This window comes from Suricata suricatta, chromosome 17 (assembly GCF_006229205.1).
Source record: "Suricata suricatta isolate VVHF042 chromosome 17, meerkat_22Aug2017_6uvM2_HiC, whole genome shotgun sequence".
Classification (NCBI taxonomy): Eukaryota; Metazoa; Chordata; class Mammalia; order Carnivora; family Herpestidae; genus Suricata; species Suricata suricatta.
In genome coordinates, this window is record NC_043716.1 from 8,305,850 (window position 1) to 8,324,818 (window position 18,969).

At 49.0% G+C, this 18,969-nt stretch overlaps 1 long non-coding RNA gene across 1 annotated transcript; it reads right to left on the bottom strand.

The window, feature by feature from the left end:
- Positions 1-2,282: 2,282 nt before the first annotated feature.
- LOC115282984 lies at positions 2,283-18,941 on the bottom strand. Its single transcript, XR_003904833.1, has 5 exons — positions 18,390-18,941; positions 17,473-17,787; positions 17,052-17,266; positions 3,225-3,608; positions 2,283-3,010 (listed from the first exon to the last, which is right to left on the bottom strand). It is a non-coding gene; the product is annotated as an uncharacterized LOC115282984 (long non-coding RNA).
- Positions 18,942-18,969: the final 28 nt, after the last annotated feature.

The following is an 18,969-nucleotide window of genomic DNA, read 5'->3' on the forward strand; positions in this document are numbered from 1 at the left end:
GCCACTGCCCAGGCATCTTCAGGGCCCCCCTGCGCTCCCTGCTGACCCCTTGGGTTCCCATCATCTATGACACCTTCAGTGTTCACCTTACTAGCACATGTGCCATTGCATCCTGCCTGCTAATTGCCACCGGCCCTCTCTGTCACCCTCCTCCCCCTGAGCCCCACATAGAGAAGAATTTTACTAGGGAGCCTGGATGGCTCAGTTGGTTGAGTGTCTGACTTTGGCTCAGGTCCTGATCTCATCGCTCGTGGGCTCAAGCCCAGCGACAGCCCAGAGCCCAGAGCCTGCTTTGGATTCTGGGTCTCCCTCTCTCTCTGCTCCTCCCCTGATCATGATCTGTCTCTCTCTGTCTCTCAAAAATAAACAAATGTTAGAAAAAATTAAAAAGAGAAGAATTTTGCTCCATCCGCCTGATAGCCTTCGAAGCACCTAGTAGGTTTCAACAAATGCTTGGTGAACAAAGTCATGAGTACAAGTTGAACCCGCTTCCCGCCTTCCAACACACCCAGACCTCACAGGTCCCTGGGGACAGGGCGATGATAACAAATCACGGCAACCGAGCAGGAGGAGGGGGCTGGCGGCGCAGAGTCCACAAGGGTGAGTCCTTGGTAAACATCTGACCGCCTGATAAACAAGATGCGCTCACAATCTGTTTCTTCTTTCTCTGCGTCTTGGCCATGACATCCAAACACGGAGTCGGCTGCCTTCCTTACAGCCTGCATCTTGGTTTTACACTCAAATAAGGAGAAAGCTTATCCTGAAAACCAAGGCGATTGGATTTATGCCGCAATTTATAGTCTTCAGAGAGCATTCTGTGAAGGAAGCATTTGTGCGTGCCCATGATGGGCTGGATGGCTTCTGGGGTTTTCCTTTATATTTTTGTTTTTATTTTTTATTTTGAGAGAGAGAGAGAGATAGAGAGAGAGCTCAGGGGAGAGGAGCAGAAGGAGAGACAGACAGAGACAGAGACAGAGACAGAGACAGAGAGAATCCCAAGCAGGCTCCATGCTCAGTATGGAGCCCAACATGGGCTCAGTCTCACAACAGTGAGATCATTGGGGCTGGAGGCACAGATGACCCCCTTACTCAGCGTTCAGCTCCCTGCCCAGCTCCCTCTCTTTCCCCAGCCTCCCCAGGAAAGACCCTCTCTTTTTACAGCTCCCCTCAAGCGATCTCCTGGTCAGCGTCTTTACTTTCCAGGGTCTATTCAGAAAAAAATGCTGTGTGGGGCACCGTGAGCCTCAACATAACTGGTGGTGACAAATCTGTGGCCCTCCTACCTGACCTGAAGCTTCTCCAAACCATGTGCTTCGATCCTGATCGTAGGCCCCTTATGTAGGGCTTTCTCGGGTTCCCACAATACAAGCTCAGAGAAGTGAAACTCTTCCTTGTTTGGACTGGATTATCAGTCTAGTGAAGGTATTTCCTCCATTTAGAAATTGGGGGGACACCTGAGTAGCTAAGTCAGTTAAGCATCTGGCTCTTGATTTTGGCTCACGTCATGATCTCACAGTTCATGAGTTCAAGCCCCACATTGGGCTCTGTGCTGACAGTGCGGGGTCTGCTGGGGATTCTCTCTCTCTCCCTCTCTCTCTGTGACCACCCCCATTCATGCTCTCTCTCTCTCAAAACAAATAAACTTTAAAAAATAAAATTTGAGATGACACCCTCTTGTACCATATTGATTTTAGTAGGCACCAATTCTAAGATCATTTCTACGCTGATAGAAGTGTGATATTAGCAGTCATGGAAGCGAAGCAGGATTTTTAGGGGGGGAAAGGAGGGGGAAATCCATGATTTATAGTGTTTGCTCATTTCTGTGGCGTGTCTACTCCCACCAGGGCCAATCTCAAGCTGCTAACATAATGAACGTAATGTCACTCTACATGGAGGTGGAGAGAGATGTGCACGGTCGGCCCTTAGGAACCAGTACAGGTGATAAATCCAGCCACCACATTTCCCGACATCCTCTCTATGACTGAGCATCTTTCTAAACCCGCTGTGATTTAGCTATAAAAAGCAGGAGCAATCCAGGTCATGATTTCACTCTTCATGGGTTCGAGCCCCACAGTGGGCTCCACACATCACTGTGGATTCTCTCTTTCCCTCTCTCTCTGCCCCTCCCCTACTCACACTTTCTCTCTCTCTCTGAAAAATAATAAACTTTCAAAAAATCTGCAGCAATAAAAATACCTACCTGACAGGTTTTATGAGGACTGAGCGATGCACACACAGAAAGTTGACGGTACCTGGCACACAGTAAGCTCTCAGTAAACAAATACAACTGTAATTACTTTTATTACCACACACAGTATCTCATTTAATCTTTTCGACAGTCAAATGAAGCAGATGTCCAACAGACAGGTGACAGGAGCCCCTGCTTGGAGAGCACGTGTGTAGTTAGAGCTAAGAATATGGAAGAGCTGGTCTACTGGGGAAGACGAGGCCAAGCCATTATCTCTAGATACCAACACCCAACTTTTACCAGACCCTCCTGGGGAAGACTGTGACGGTTCATTTGTTTGTGTCTGTTTGACAGGCTATCGGATGCCCAGAGAGCTGGTGTAATCTGATTTCTGAGTGGGTCTCCGGGAGAGATTACCATCTGAATGGGTGGACTGAGTGAGGAAGACCGGTCCTCACCAATGCCCGTGGGTTTCATCCAACCTTCCAAGAGAACAAACCAGTGAGGGATGGGCGAATGCTCTCCCTCTGCTTGAGTGGAGACCACCACCATCTCCGGCCCTCAGACCGATCCATCCCCTTGCTTCTCTGGCTCTCGGACTCACTCCAGGACTTACAACATCCATCTCCCCGTTCTCAAGCCTGCAGACTCAGGCCGAATTATACGGGATTCTTCTGCTCGTAGAGGGCAGATGATGGGACTTCTCAGGCCCCATGAGCACACGAGTCGATTCCTATAATAAATGTGCTCTTGTGCGTGTCTCTGTATATCCCACTGGTTCTGTCTCTCCAAACGGCTCATTCTACAACAAGGCAGAGAACCCTGGGAAGGAAGATGCACATATACAGGGACCTTTTTCAACAGAGAAGAGAATTTAACTGAAAAGACAGAGTGAGAGGACAAGGCAGGAGGGCCCACCAGAGCCCACTAGATGGTCTCCTGGAGCCCTGGGGTGCTTCTGGGTCCCACAGGCCTGGTCACTTACAGGTGTTTGGGCCCTTCTTGCTCCACCCCTGGGGCAAGTTCTGCAAAATACCTGTTAGTTGAGCTTGAAAGCCAGGGAGGGCTGAAGGCTCGGTCACTCGTCGCCTGCCCTTGTCCATTCCAGACACTTAGACACGTGGTCTTTGAGAAAGGGGTGAAAGGTTGGCTTACAAGTGCCAAGCTCTGGACACCATTATTCCTGTTCATGAGGTTTGGACGGTTCTTTGGTGCTAGATGCCTGGGAGAGGGGAGCAGAGGCAGCCCGCAGTCACCCAGGTCAGGGTGAGTCTGGGGCTGTCCTGTGTCTGCACCCCAGGGGTCCTCATGCACCCTCAAAGATGGTGTCTCAAAAGGCTGCAGACAGCGCCCCCGGCGCCAAGCTGCCCAGGGCAGGGCCGCACAATGGGGGCCTGTTCTTTTGGACGCCAGAAATATTCTAGGAGAAAAAAGCAGAGGGGGAAAAAATGTCTAAATATCTGCTTTTGCTTCCTACGCCTCACCCACTCAAAACATTAACTTCATACCAAACCCCCACTGAAGTGGTGTGCAGGGACTTGGAGCAGGCCCTCGGGCAGGTCACGAAGGACCGAGGAAAACCGCCATTTCTACAGTAGCTCCAACTCGCCACGGCCTTAGCCCCAGGCTTCGTGCTTTCGGGGGCTTTCCTTGTTGGTTTGGTTTTTCGTTTTGGTTCGGTTTGTTCTTTTTTTTTTCTTTCTTCTTTCCTTTTCAGTATTTGATGGAATTGTTTGTAGCAGGCATATTCCAAGAATGCCAAAAGTGGAATTTTTTTTTTCTGATTTGCATTCTTCTCCTATTTTGGGATTTTTTCTTTTTCTTTTTTTTTTTTCCAGTGAAAAGGGCATAACTTCAGACAGCTCCGTGACTTGGTGAATCAAGGTTTGACCTTCCCCTGTCACACCTGCTAGAAATCACCTCAGCCACTGCACCACGTAAACAGATTTGGTTGCAGACGGGGTTAGGAGCTCGGGGGAAGGGAAGGAATAGGTCTTTTGTTGTACGATCACCCAATTATGAAATTTAACCTTTCAGAAGGAAGATGGGCTGACAGTTAACAGAAGAAAGGAGCCTATGTTCATGACCCATTCTGATCACCTCAGAGAAAAGAGGGCAATTTTACCACCTAAAAATTACATTCGTGTTTGCCAAAAGGCTCAGTGACCATCAAAAAAAAAAAAATGACAGAAAGACCCTCTGGACTTCCTCTTATCGGCTGGCAAGCGAGGTTTTGAAGTTGCATTAGTGAAAACAATTTGATTCTGGCGCATAAACGGGCAGACAGACCAATGGGCCAAAATCAAGAGTCCCAAAAGATACTGAAAAACACAGAATAATGTGTAAAAAAGGGCAAATATCCAATCACCGAGTAAAAAATGGATTATTCAATAAATATTGTTGGGAAAACTGGCTAACCATTGAGGGAAAAGTTAACCTGAGTCCTCTGCCATTCCATATCCTAAATGTTCTTGTAATATGTGTTTAAAAATGAGAAACGTTATGGAAGTACCAGAAGAGAACAAGAGATCATTTTGTGTGTAATCTTGGAAGAGGAGACAGTCTTTCTAATTAAGACAAAACTCAGGGGACGCCTGGGCGGCTCGTTGATTGGACATCTGACTCTGGATTTCGGCTCAGGTCATGATCTCATGGTCATGGGATAGAGCCGGGCATGGGGCTCTCTTTCTCTCCCTCTGCCCCTTCCCCTGCTCGCACTTTCTGTCTCTCAAAAAAACAAAACAAAACAAAACAAAAACAAAAACAAACAAAAAAACAACCCTCAGAAGCCATAGCTATTGATGAATTGACTATATAAATATTTAAAGCTTCATCCCTACCAAAAACACCAAAATGATATCAGAATACAAACAAAAAGATGGGGAAAATATTTGAAAAGCAGGTTATGGATAAAGGACCAATAGATGAAGGGCTTAGTATGAAAACAGGCCTCATAAACCCCAAGTGAAAGGCCAATGACTCACTTTTTCTTTAATGGGCAAAACATAGAAACAAGAAGTTCACACACCCACAGAGGGACTTAGATATGACATATTAAAGGGGCGCTTGGGTGGCTCAGTTGATTGTGTCTAATTTCGGCTCAGGTCACGATCTGGCAGTTTGTGGGTTCAAACCCCACATCGGGCTTTGTGCTGACAGCTCAGAGGTTGGAGCCTGCTTCAGATTCTGTGTCTCCCTCTCTCTCTGCCCTTACCCCACTAGTGTTCTGTCTCTCTCTGTCTCTCAAAAATGAATAAAAACGTTAAAAAAATTAAAGTAATAATAATGATAATGATGATGAAATGATATATCAAAATGCAAAAAAAAGAGAAAGCAAATTAAAACCTATAAAACTTGTCCCCATACTGTTAAAAAACTTTTTTGTTACTAATTAGGTCAACAAAGATCAAACCTTTGCTAATACACGGTGTTGCTTAAGCTGCGCTGAAATCAACATTCTCATCAACTGTGGAGGGAAGTATAGACAGATGTGACCTGTTCCAAATGTCCTTTCAAACAAGATGCACATGTACACCAGCTGCATTTCCTGGAGCTCGACTTGCAGATGCCCTCACTCACGGGAGCGAGACACAGAGCACTCTGTAGCTGCGTCTGCAACAGCTAGAGATTGGACTCCATCCAGAGGTCCACCGGGACACTGGGCTCCATCCAGAGGTCCACCAGGACACTGGGCTCCATCCAGATGTCCACCGGGACACTGGACTCCATCCAGAGGTCCACCAGAAGGTTTCGTTGGTTAAATACTGGTCACAGGCACTCTGAACGTTCACACCGCCCTATCTCCGCAGGGGCGCCTGGGTGGCTCAGTTGGTTGAGCATCCAACTCTTGATCTCAGTTCTGGTCTTGATCTCAGGATTGCGAGCTCAAGCCCCACACCGGGCTCTGGGCTGACAGTGCGGAGCCTGGGTGGGATGCTGCCTCTACTTCTCTCTGCCCAGCCCCCCACCATGCACTTGCATGCTCTCTCTCTCTCTCTCTCTCTCTCGCTCTCAAAATAAATAAACGCTTTTTAAAAATAGTATACTTGGGGCGCCTGGGTGGCTCAGTCAGTTAAGCAGCCGGCTTCAGCTCAGGTCATGATCTCCCGGTTCGTGGGTTCAAGCCCTGTGTCAGGCTCTGTGCTGACAGCTTAGAGCCTGGAACCTGCTTCAGATTCTGTGTCTCCCTCTCTCTGACCCTTCCCTGCTTGCACTATCTCTCTCTGTCTCTCAAAAATAAATAAATAAAATAAAATAAAATAGCATACTCCTCAGTAGTTTCAGTGGAGGTGGTGACACTCTGTGTTCTAAGAGAAACAACCTCCAAGATTGCGAAGCAGAAAAAACAAAAAATGAAGCACCACGTGTCACAGGACGTGCGTGTCTGTGTGTCCGTGTGTGTGCATGTTCAGATACATGCTTGGGCATTCACTGGACAGAGATTTACTGAGCAGCTGCTGTGTGCCAGGACCCTTTCTAAGCACGGGGATGGGGCACAGCAGTGAACAAAATAGACAAAATCCTCTGTTCATATAAGCCTTTATGAAGCTCTCATTCGTGGTGTGTTGTGTTGTGTTGTGTTGTACTGTACTGTATTGTGTTATATCTTATATTGATGCAGAGAACAGTAAGTGGAACAGCGGGCCACAGGGAAGAAAGTGGAGAAAATGAAGAGAGGGATAAGGGGGTTCAGGGGCTCTGTTTAGATCAGGTCTCAGAGAAATGCCAAGCCTTGGAGGGGGTGAGGGAGAGGGGCTCGCACCTGAGTGGGGAATAGAGGTCCGGCCAGAAGGGACAGCAAGTGCAAAGGCCTGGTGGCAGGATGGAGAGAGACCGAGGGGCCAGGGAGGCTGAAGCAGTACGTGCCAAGGCGAGCAGGGGGGAAGCCATTCAGAGGAGAGGGGGCATAAGAGCGTTGGATGTTTGAGGGACTCTGGCTTTATACCGAGAGGAGATGTGACATGATCTGACTCCAGGTTTTAAGAACATACTGAGAATTTTCCAAACAGATGCACACCAAGTCATAATGGCGGTCGCCTCCAGGGAGGGGAAGAGTGGGGTTCAGGCAGGGAGGTGGGGGAGGAAACTACTCTGGCATGATAGTCAGTGGCCTGTTTTGTTGCTTAGTTTGATGGTGCACAAATTGCCTTTTCCGTTAAGAGCCCCTTTGCCCTGTGCAAAATGCAGAATAAAAGAACATCCCCCAGAAGGAGATCCCCTTTTTCCCAGATGGCTCGATGAGGGGTTGCCTGGGGGGGTTGCCGTCCGTGGCATCAGGAGAAAGCTCCCAGGTGGAGAGTTGCAGGGGCCTGGAGTGGGACGCCATGGGCATGTGCAGGAATCCCAGGGGGCATGAGATTCCTTCCACCATAGATGCTACCATTCAATGCATTGCACACAACAATGGACAACACTGCAGGAAACGGGGTGGGCTAAGAGATGAGCTTAAGTTGTTGCACAAAACCCAAGTCCTACCTCTCCTGGAGCCCATGCAAAACCAAGAACACCCTGGAAGGAGGGCAAAGATGCCAACACCCTCTGCCCAGAGTGCCCTAGGGAGGAATATGGTTTTGTCTAAAGTTTTTAGGAAATTCTATGATTCGCCAATTTTTTTTAAGGAAAAGGAATTGTAGGGGTGGCTCCGTCGGTTAAGCGTCAGTTTCGGCTCAAGTCATGATCTCACAGTTTGTGGTTTCGAGCCCCACGCTGGGCTCTGTGCTGACAGCTAGCTCAGAGCCTGGAGCCTGCTTCAGATTCTGTGTCTCCCTCTCTCTCTGACCCTTCCTTGCTCGCACTGTCTCTCTCTGCCTCTCAAAAATAAATTTTAAAAAAAGCATCTAAAAAAAAAAAGGAATTGTAGACTGCAGTCCATTTTTTAATATTCTTGGGATGTCTCACTCTTGCCTCCATACCCATTCATGTGACTCTCTTCAAGCCCAGCTCTAAAATCCTCACCTCTTTCAGAAAGCTTTCCCCAAGGAATTCAGTCTACCCCCATTCAGTCTGCTAGGAAATGCCAACACTCAGGCCACAAGGCCCTCTTCCCTGGTCCCTGACTGATTTCAGCAGTGGACCTGGAAGATTTGGAGGTATTGAATTCAAATACTTGAATAAATCACTGGGCCACTCTGACCCTCTGTCTCATCTTCAAAATGATTGCATGAGAGTAAACATCTCTATAAAATCATCTGAAGCGAATCTATTCATTCAGTCATTTTGTGGTTCTAAAGCAACTGGTTGTTGGGATAGCACATGACCCGACTCAGAAAAGGATTTCCGAAAGGCTCTGAGTAGGCTCAGCTTTGTTGTAATAAAGCACAACTTTTCACGCTGATGACTTAACATTACTTGTGAGTCCCTCAAAGGCAGACCTTATCCCCCACTTTCCCTCATCTATGCCATCTTTAAGGTTCATCTTTGAGTTATGGACAAGCCAGATCAATGAGAGAGGAAATCCAAACAGGTCTTAGTCTCTGCTTAAGGATTTAGCTATTGCTTTGCCTCACACCTCGCCGTGGTTGTCCATTGTCCTAGAAAAGAGACTTGTCTTTTGGTTTTGGTTTTTCCAAGGTGACCCGCCTTTCACCTTCTACCTGCCATCCCCCCAGCCTCGACTTGGGTCACTCAACCTACCAATCTTCCCAAACTGGAGCTTCTCAAAGTGCCTTTCAGGGTACCTGCATTAAGATGGTCTGAGAAACTGACTTAAATTCCAGATCTCTGGGGGGCCCCTGGGTGGTTTAATCTGTTAAGGGTCCAACTCCTGATTTTTGTGCAAGTCATGTTCTCACGGTGGTGAGATCAAGCTCCACCTCGGCTCCATGCTGGGTTGGAGCTTAAGATTCTCTCTCTCTATCTCCCTCAGTCAATAAACAAACAAATAAATAAATAAAATACAGATCTCTGGGCCCCAACCCGACCTACTAAATCATGCTCTCTCCATGTGGGTCCCAGGAATCTGCATTTTGGCACACGCAGAAGGCGATTTGTAAGAGCTCTGAGGTGTGAAAACCACTGCTTCTGCACCCTGCCCTTCTTTTAATGTCTCAAATGGACTGAATTCCTTTCCACTACATGATCAAATGGTCTATAAAAAAATTACTCCAAAATCTAGAAGCTTAAAGCAACTGACACTTATTACATCACAGAATCTCTAATGGTGAAGAATTTGGGGAGCGGCATGGCCAGGTAGTTCTAGCGTAAAGTCTGTCATGAGATTTCGGAGGGGTTGGCCAGTCCCTTGAGGGGCCCTGGGGACCCACTTCCGAGCTCTCTCACGTGGCTGTTGGCAAAAGTCTTCCTGGACTTCTCCATGGTGCTGGTCACACGATGTGGCCGCTCATTTCCCCAGAGCAAGTGATCTGAGGTAGACAGTGGGCACCCAAGACTAAAGTCACAATCTTTTCATAATTTAATCTTACAGGTGACATACCATCCCTCCGGCCATATTCTACTAATTAGAAGTAGGTCACTAAGTCCGGCCCCACACTCAAGACGAAAGAAATCAAGCTCTGTGTCTTGAAGGCAAGAGCATCAAAAGATTTATGAACACATTTTTATGTTTTGATGTGTATTTATTTATTTGTTTTGAGAGAGAGTGCAAACAGGGAGAGGGGAAGAGAAAGAGAGAGAGAATCGCTAGCAGGCTCTATGCTGTCATTGCAGAGCCTGACTTGGGGCTCAAACTCACGAACCGCTGAAACCAAGAGTTGGACACTTGACTGACTGAGCCATCCAAGTGCCCCTACGGACATATTTTTAAAAACACTGTTCTACTGGACATCTTCACCAAAGCGGTCTTTAGTAAGTGAATGGTGTCCTCATCCCCTACACACACACACACACACACACACACACACACACACACACACACACAGGCACACACACACACACACACAAGCTTTTCAGGCTAAAGCCTACTTGACCTTCAAGTGTCGAGCCAGGCATCACCTCCCTCCTGGGCCTCCCTGTGTGGTCACAGGGTGGTGGTACAATTGCACAACCCCAGGGGACACTATTCACCCTATAGTCATTATAGATTTGGGTGTTTATTAAAAGACTTTTTCAGCAGGTGACTGAAAATATAAGAGGACTGTACTCTCCAATGTCTGTCCCCATATTCTTTTGTTTTGTTTGGGGTTTTTTTGTTTTATTTATGGTTTTTATTTTTGAGAGACAGAGAAAGACAGCTCGAGCAGCGGGGGTTCAGAGACAGGAAGACACAGAATCCGAAGCAGGCTCCAGGCTCTGAGCTGTCAGCACAGAGCCTGACACAGGGCTTGAACCCACGAACTGCGAGATCACGACCTGAGCCAAAGACGGACACTTAACCAACTGAGCCCCCAGGTGCCCCATGTCCCGATTTTCAGGGAATTCTTTGGCTAAAGGCCAGTGAAGAGCCACCTCAGGAACCCGACAGTCCCACCTTGCATGGCCCGCTGGCGGGCCCCAGACTCACAGCCGAGCTCCTACCCACATGCATCCCCCACGGGGAGCCTACAGCCCAAACTCAACATGCTGGCTGAGGGCCTGGCCGTGTGGCGCCTTACGAGCAGCTGACAACCATGATGAGCATTAGCTCCGGGTCTACGGGGCAGAATTCCATGAGCGTTTGCTGGGCACGTGCATCCTCAGGCGGATGGCTGCCCCACGCCCTCGCTGCGGGAGCCGTGAGCTGCCAACCCAGAGATGACCCAGGGCAGGTTCCATGAATCAGGAGGGGCTAATGGATGCCTGGGGGGAGAGGCCACGCCATCCGGTGAGGAAAGCTGAGGCATGGGGGCAAGATGCAATTTCTGTGCTTGTGTGAGCCGAGAACATGGTCTTAACCTGGGTCTTCCCCATCCTGGGGAGGCTGATGCATGAAGCAACGTGCGCGAACACACTGAGAATTTGTTTGCTTCCTACAAACACAGGGTGTTATTACACTGAGCCAAATCCTAGGGCAGGTCGGGGGGAAAGGAACTCGAGAGCCCCCAAGACTTGGCAGAAATCGAAGAAGTAAATCGAATCAGGAAGCATTGATTACCGTGAGAAGTCACCCAGCTATTGAGAAAAATGAGTTTGATCTCTACTGATTGACTTCAAGGACATCCACGAGTCAACATCTCATTGTTAAGTGAGAAAAGCCAAGGAAGTGTATGTTGTGGGCCACCTGGTTGGTTCAGTCGGTAGAGCGTACATCTCTTGATCCCAGGGCTGGAAGTTCAAGCCCCACACTAGGTGCAGAGATTGCTTAAAAATAAAACCCTAAATTAAAAAATGTATTTTGTAAGATCCCATCTTTGTAAAAACAGTGATTTGTTTGAAGGAAACACGAATGTAGCCATTTCTACCCAGAAAGCCAGGGTTGTTGTGTTAGATGTTACTCAAAGAGTTTCATTCTCATTGGAGTCTGTGGGAAACTGCATCCCTACACCCATCATTGTGAAGTGGTGCAGTTCTCAACCTGTGCAACCGTATAGGATCTCTGAGTAACACAAAGCACAGGGACCTAGATGTCACAAAAAGAAGGGTGACGTGGTCACCAACCCCGCCTTTTGTGATCACTTGAGCACCAGAATCATCCTGTTTGAGCATTCGGGGGGAGGGGGCCAGAATTCTCCCACCAACAGACACATAGATGTCTCAAGAGCCTTCAGGAAAAGAAGCTCAAATATGGGGCTCCCATACCTAAAGCCCACTCACCTCAGTTTCCCCAGGAACAGCCCCTTGAAAGTGGCTAAAGCACTCAAGGATGAGGTCATGGGAAGACCAGGGAAGAAAGCCCTCACGAAGGGCATCAAGATCTGTTGCAGCAGGAGTCAAAACAGGGCAAAATTGGAGTCACCCTGATTATCCGTCAGGAATGGATGAAGGAACTCTGGCACCTCGAAGCGATCCCAAAGGATGGAGGCAATTTATGTACCTCACCAGGGAGGGATGTCCAGGGGAAAAAGCAAGCGATAGAATACGTACAGTGATCCCACAGCGAAGAACCGTGTGTATTATGATATGCATAGATTATGTGTATACACACACCAAATATAACTATATCTGCATCAAAGAAAGAATCTGCAAGGAGATCTGCCACCTGGAAGCAGTGTTTGCTTGCTGGAGTGGACGTGGATGGAGAGAGAGACTTCCACTATTTCCTTCAGATGTTCAACAGAAGCAAGATCCAAAACACTGAAGTCACAAAAAGTGAACTTATGTCAGGGGTTCTTACTATAATTTATTATTTTTTTCTGTGTGTTTTTTTTTTTTGAGAGACAGAGAGAGAGACAGCACAGGCAGGGGAGGGTCAGAGAGAGAGGGAGACACAGAATCCGAAACAGGCTCCAGGCTCTGAGCTGTCAGCACAGAGCCTGACGTGGGGCTTGAACCCACAAACCGTGAGATCTGACCTGAGCTGAAGCCAGATGCTTAACCAACTGAGCCACCCAGGTGCCCCAGCTCTTACTATCTTTTAAATAAAAGGCATAGGACTAAAACAGTAAACTAATTATTTTAAAACTAAATAATCAAGATATTTTTTAAGTTTATTTATTTGAGTGAGAGAGAGAGAGAGAGAGAGAGAGAGAGAGAGAGAATGAGTGGGGGAGGGGAAGAGAGCAAAGAGTGAAAATTCCAAGCAGGTCCCCCGTGATCAGTGCACAGAGCCCAACCTGGGGTTTGAACCCACAAAGCTGTGAGACAACAACCTGAGCCGAAATCAAGAGTCGGACACTTAACCAACTGAGCCACCCAGGAACCCTTCAAAGTATTTTTTTAAATAGATCTTTTTAAAGCGGAGTATGGGTTTTATTAATGCATTAAATAACAAGATGTAGCAGCAAGACTAACGCCTACCATCATTTCTAAAAAGCAGTGAGTGTACATGATACTTCAAGATGTCTGAAATTATCCCGTGCTCTGAAAATGTCTGTGATTCCTACTGGTGACAAAGTCACAGGTGCCATGAACCCTTCAATGTCCTGTTGAATACTGGGAAGGTCTTTTCCAGTCCAGGAAAACTAAGCCGTATCTTATGAATGAGGCAGTTGGCATTCCTGGTGGCAATGTGTTTGCGATCAAGAACAGAGGGGTGGGGGGCACCCGGGTGGCTCAGTCCGTCAAGTGTGCAACTCTTGATTTCGGCTCAGGTCATGATCCCACGGTTGTAAGATCAAGCCCCATGTCAGGCTTCATGCTGGATGTGGAACCTGCTTGGGATTCTCTGTCTCCCTCTCTCTCTGCACCTCCCCAACTCTCTGTCTCAAGAAGAAGAAGGAGAAGGAGAAGAAGGAGGAGAAGGAAGAGGAGGAGGTAGAGGAGAAGGTGGAGGAGGAGGAAGTGGAGGAGGAAGAGGAGGAAGTAGAGGAGGAGGATGAGCAAGTGGAGGAGGAAAAAAGAACAGAGGGAGGCTATGGATGGCAGAAAGTAAGGTGCTGGCAGCTCCAGTGTCCCCAGGAATAAGACAGAATTTGGCCTGGATTCTGAGTCACTGGAGACTCGCTGAGATCCGTGTTGGAGGTCGAGGGGACCTAGCCAGGCAACAGAAATCGGACCGAGACTTGTAGACCTCCCCAAGTAGACGCTTCTGGTAGCAATTATTATTTCATTGTGCTTCTGGGACCCTGAGTCTTCAGGGATGTTATGAGCTGTGCCTCAGGTGGCTTCAGGGGCACCCCAAAGGCTGGACAAGGCAGCAGGAATCCAGAACCTTGAAGCAATTCTTCTGGGGTGAAACAGATGGCCAGGGTGACAGGTGGCCACGAAGCAGTTTTTGCGGAATATGCAAGCATTCCCCGGAGTCCCTGGGAACCTCCTGTCATCCTCAGGCTGGAGCCTCAGACTCTTGGGATCTGAACAGGAAAGGGACGTGCTTCTCCTGAAGTTTATAAGGCCAAGGCCATCTTGGTCACTTATGACCTCCGGGAGCCTGAGCCACTGCAGACGAGTATCATCTGACTTTGACATGACAACAAAATATTAACTAGATAACAAGGTCAAAAGGAAAGGAAGAAAGAGGGAGGAAGGGGTGGGGAGGGGGTGGAGCTCCGTGGCTATGACCAGACGGAGGAAGGAGATGAAGCCAGGGCAAGGTCGAGCAGGGAAAATCAAGAGAGAGCACACTGCTTTCTCCGGCTCCAATGTACCCTTTGTCTCCAGTCTACACAGGGGCCTGCGAACACCTGGAAAGGCTGGTAGGAAGCAGGGCCGTCCGTCACCGAGAAGCAGCAGAAAGGCAGGGCTGATCGTTTCGCTCTGGAGATTTGGGGAAGTCGCATTCGGGCTCAGAGGGCCAGGGGCCAATGCTGGAGGCCTGCCCGAGGTCTGGTGGGGACAGCAAGGGAGCCTCGAGGTCTCCTTTGAAGCTGCCCAGGACGGAAAGGCAGGCGGGGAGCGGCGTAGAACGCACCCTGTGCAAACGTGGACACCGCCTCGGGTTGTTGCAGGAAGGAGTCGAGAGGGAGAGGCCCTAACCCAAAGCACGCCCGAGCTGGAGGACAGCTCCATGGTGCGACAGAAACAAACACAAAAGTCGGGGCCAAGCGTAAACTAAAGGCAGATCTGCGAAGTTCAGAAAACTCACCAGGCCACTAAAAAATTTCAACTTGGCCCCAAATTTGCCATGACCTCACTTTTTTTTATGAGCAGCTGCCCTGATACTAATCCTGCCTCCTGCCATAATCCCTTTTCCATGAGACTGGAGAGAACATGTCAGGAGCCTAAGTGCAGATACGCCGTCACCCCCGGCTTGTTTGTCACATGTCGAAGAGTTGTGATCATCCGGCATCTCCATGGCCCGATGTGTGTGCACCACATTCACCGCTGGGCCCCCCACAAGGCACCCGGCACAAGGGAGCACTCGGTGCCCATCAGCGTGGCTGCACACGTGGGAACAGAAGAAGCTAGGTCTGTGAAATTGTGTCCCTTCTGACAAGGGTTAGAGGAAAACATGATCAACTAGAAATTCCATCGCAAATACATGAATTGGTCATTAAACTGAAGAATCAGATGCTCAGGTTCAAGAAACTGTCTCTTGTCCTTCCAGTATCCTGTAAGGAAAGGCATATCAGAGGGACCTCCTGAATCCTTTATCTGAATCGTGCTGTAAGGACTAGAAAGAACTTTATTTTCTTATATCATTTTTGAAAAGTGTATTTATTTTGAAAGAGAGAGAGAGCATGCGTATGAGCCAGGGAGGGGCGGGGGGCGGAGAGAATCCCAAGAGGGTTCCACGCTGTCAGTGCAGAGCCCGATGTGGGGCTTGATCTCACAAGCCATGAGATCATGACCTGGGCCAAAGTCAAGAGTCAGATGCTTGACCGACTGAGCCCCACTGGCGCCCCAGGACTAGAAGGAACTTTATAGAAAAGGTGTCTGCTCAATGCAAACTTTTACAAAACCCCATCGAGTGTCTTTCCAGCCTCTGGATGTTATGAAAGGAAGCCTCCTTCCCACTGCATTTTGTCTCCGGAGCAGGGCTGCCTTGATGAACTGAAGGAGAGACAAGGATGTGGGAACAGGCGGGCAGTCTGGCTTGGGGCTGGTAGCCCGGCTTCCCCTCCCAATGGGGTTCACTTACTCCAGCGTTAGCTGGTCAGCCAGGCAAGCAAGGATGTAATCCCATGGGCAATAAAGGAGATGAGGAGAAGCTTTAACACAGACACAAGTGTCAGCAGAGGGTCCCGCACACTCCGGGTGAGCTCCTTTCCAGCTCTCACTTTCTCTGGTACCAATTTCGCTCTCCGCCAGCATCTTCCTGACTGACAGACACACAGAAGTGCTTCCACTCAGGCGATGCCCTACTTTGCCTCAACTGTTGTGTCTTCTCACCTTCCTTGTCTCCCTAAAATAGTGCAATGTTCTGGGTGGCCTCACAATTGAATCTAGAGAGGAAGTGAGTTGACACCATGAGCCGTGCCAGGGCGCCTCCTCCCACTCCGGCCAGAAGCTCTTGCCAGAGGGGCCTCTGGAGGAGGGGGTGGCAATGTTTATTTCCCCTGGGATACAGAGCCTGGAAGGAGGGGTCTCCCACCAAGTCCTCCAATATATTTTTCTTTAAAAAGGTTTTTTAAATTTTTATTTATTTTTGAGAGAGAGACAGCGTGAGCAGCGGAGGGGCAGAGAGAGAGGAAGACACAGAATCCAAAGACAGGCTCGAGGCTCTGAGCTGTCAGCACAGAGCCCGACGTAGGGCTCGAACCCATGAACTGTGAGATCATGACCTGAGCCAAAGTCGGACACTCAACCACTGGCCACCCGGGCGCCCCATATTTTTCATGACATGGTATCTTCTGCCCTGTCCCGTATGGAAATTGGGTCATGGTCAGGATCAAGGCACAGAGTATGGGGAGCAGTGGGTTCCCCCTAAAACTGAGGCGTTCCTGCATCCCTACTGGCCCTGACTGTACCCCATCCTCAAAGCCCCAGAGGAATCTCATGTACACACTCAGTCCAAGAAGAGACCTGGCCCAGCCACGCCCGACAGTTTTGGGACACTGCGGTGTGACCTCAGCAGCTGGCTGAGGCTCTGTGTGGCCCTTAAGAGATTGGGGCGGGGGAGGGGTGGTGAAGGAGGAAGAGAAAGGATTTCCCGATGACTCGACAAACATAAACCCAGGCCTGAGCTTCAGTCCGGGCTCTGACGGCATCGGATCACAGTATATTTCAGGCCCCTCCCCACCCCAGTGAGCTCCCGCCCTCCCCCATCTCTCGTTCTGTCCTCTCTTATCTGGCACTGATAAAGTGCAGGCTCTGAAAGTGTGCAGTCACTCGAAAAGGGTGGGGATACCAAAAAGCTTCTAGGAATGAATGACTCAGCCAAAGCTGAACATTTGCACACACACACACACACACACACATCTCACAGAAAACACTTTAATGGTCCTTTTACCGCCTCTGTTGACTGGTGGAGTGAAGTCTCAGGGATTCCCGCTTCTGGTTTTCTCTCTGCAGATGCCCTGTCGGTCGCTGGTGGGGATTCCTGAGCCAGATCTCCTGTTCCGGGTAACTTCTCGGCGTCCTCTGAGGACTCTTAGCAAAGCCCAAGGTCAAAAGCCCTACTGTCTAAGGGGACCACCGTGACAGTCTTGTCCCCTGCATCAGGACCTTGGGTCAAGGAAAAGGAGGTCAGCTGTCTCGTGATGTACTAGTCCCACACTCTGTTACTAAAATCCCTAATTCTTGAGGTCCGTAATTCCAGGCCTCCTACCCCGGACAGAGAGCCCCTAGACCAGCCCCAAACAACTGGCTTGCTGCACCTCCAGTGCGGGCTTACGCAGTCACCCCTGCAGGGCTTTCCTATGGCACCTCACCTGGCAAGCAGCCTAATCTTCAAGACGTGCTCCGGGGCCCCGGCTGAGACACTGCAAAATGTGGGACTCTTCGATGTCCATAGGGACCCAGCAGGGTGAAAATGACCAGCGGCCGAGCTTAAACATCACCGTTGAAACAGCAGTGGTAGCACTTTCAAATGGGTAAATACCACGCTGTGCGCGGGAGCCAGAGCGTTTTGTTCACGTTGTCTGAAGGCAGCCTTGGTTACAGAGCAACACAGGAGGGCCAACAAAATACGGGCTCTGCTGTTTCATAAACCTTCTACAGTAGGGAGACCGAGTAAGACAGCTCACCTGCCAAACAGAACATTCCAGATGCTGAGGGATACATTAGAAGGGGCTGTGGTCTGTGCAGCATCAGAGAAAGCTAGTGCCCTTCCAGAGATGGAAGTTCAATAGGTTTGGAGGAACCGGAGATAACCCAGACGACCCCCCTGCCCCCTCACTCCCCACCCCACCACCCCCGGCTTGGACGGGCTGATGAGGTTACATTAGGGAGAATCCCCATTTTTTCTCACACCCCCCACTGCTCAGGGCAGACTTCAGCCCCCCTGCCCTCCACATCAGAAGGGCTTCACGCCTGCTCTGGGGGCATCAGGGGATACCTCTCAGGTTTTTGTGAACAAATCTGTCCCCACCAAGCAATCCATGGGCCTCTGCCAGACCCAGGACCATGGGAACTGCGTGCTGGTGCATTGTGAAATCCAGAAGTCACCCTCCCCCTTTCTGTGCATACTCCAGGGCTTTCCTGGGTTTTAGCAAAAGAGCCTTTTAAGGGTTTTACTCATGGGTCTCTCCCTCCATCGCACTCAGGGAGGTCTGGACCAAAAAACAAATCTAAGCAACAGACATCACAGATTATTTAGGACCCCTCCCCCTCCCCCCAGTGACCAAACCTTCAATGCTGGGTCCAGCTGGTCTCGTCTGAACACTCCTTCTTCCCCACAGCCTCCTCAGTCCTCACGCGAATGTAGTCCTGGCCGGTCAACAAGCCTCCCCCCCACCCCCACTGCTTCAAAAGGAATTAGACTTTTTTCTTTCTTGGAAGTCCTCAGGAGGGAGCATATCTGGACTGTAGCCACAGATACAAGCAATTTTCATGACAACATAAGGTGTCAGCAATAATGTCCTTCTGCTCATGCTTGTGTTGTTACAATGGGCTAAGAATTGACTTAATCTAAATAATGTGACCTATTTAAAAACTTGTTTAATTTAGAGAGTATACAGATACTTTTGTAAAAAGTATTGAACACCTAGAAAGCCTTTTCTCAAACTGTAATTGCTCTGCCCTCAAAGGGAATGGAAGAAATAATCCCAAATCTCTATAAACTCTAGCGCTCAATGTTGGACATCGGGTAGGACTAGCTTCCCAGAATAGGTAAATATACTCCCAGATACACTCTAAATACCTATTATCTTAAGAGATGATAAGTCTTGTTTGAGGAATTTATCACTTGCCTCCATATCTATGAACGA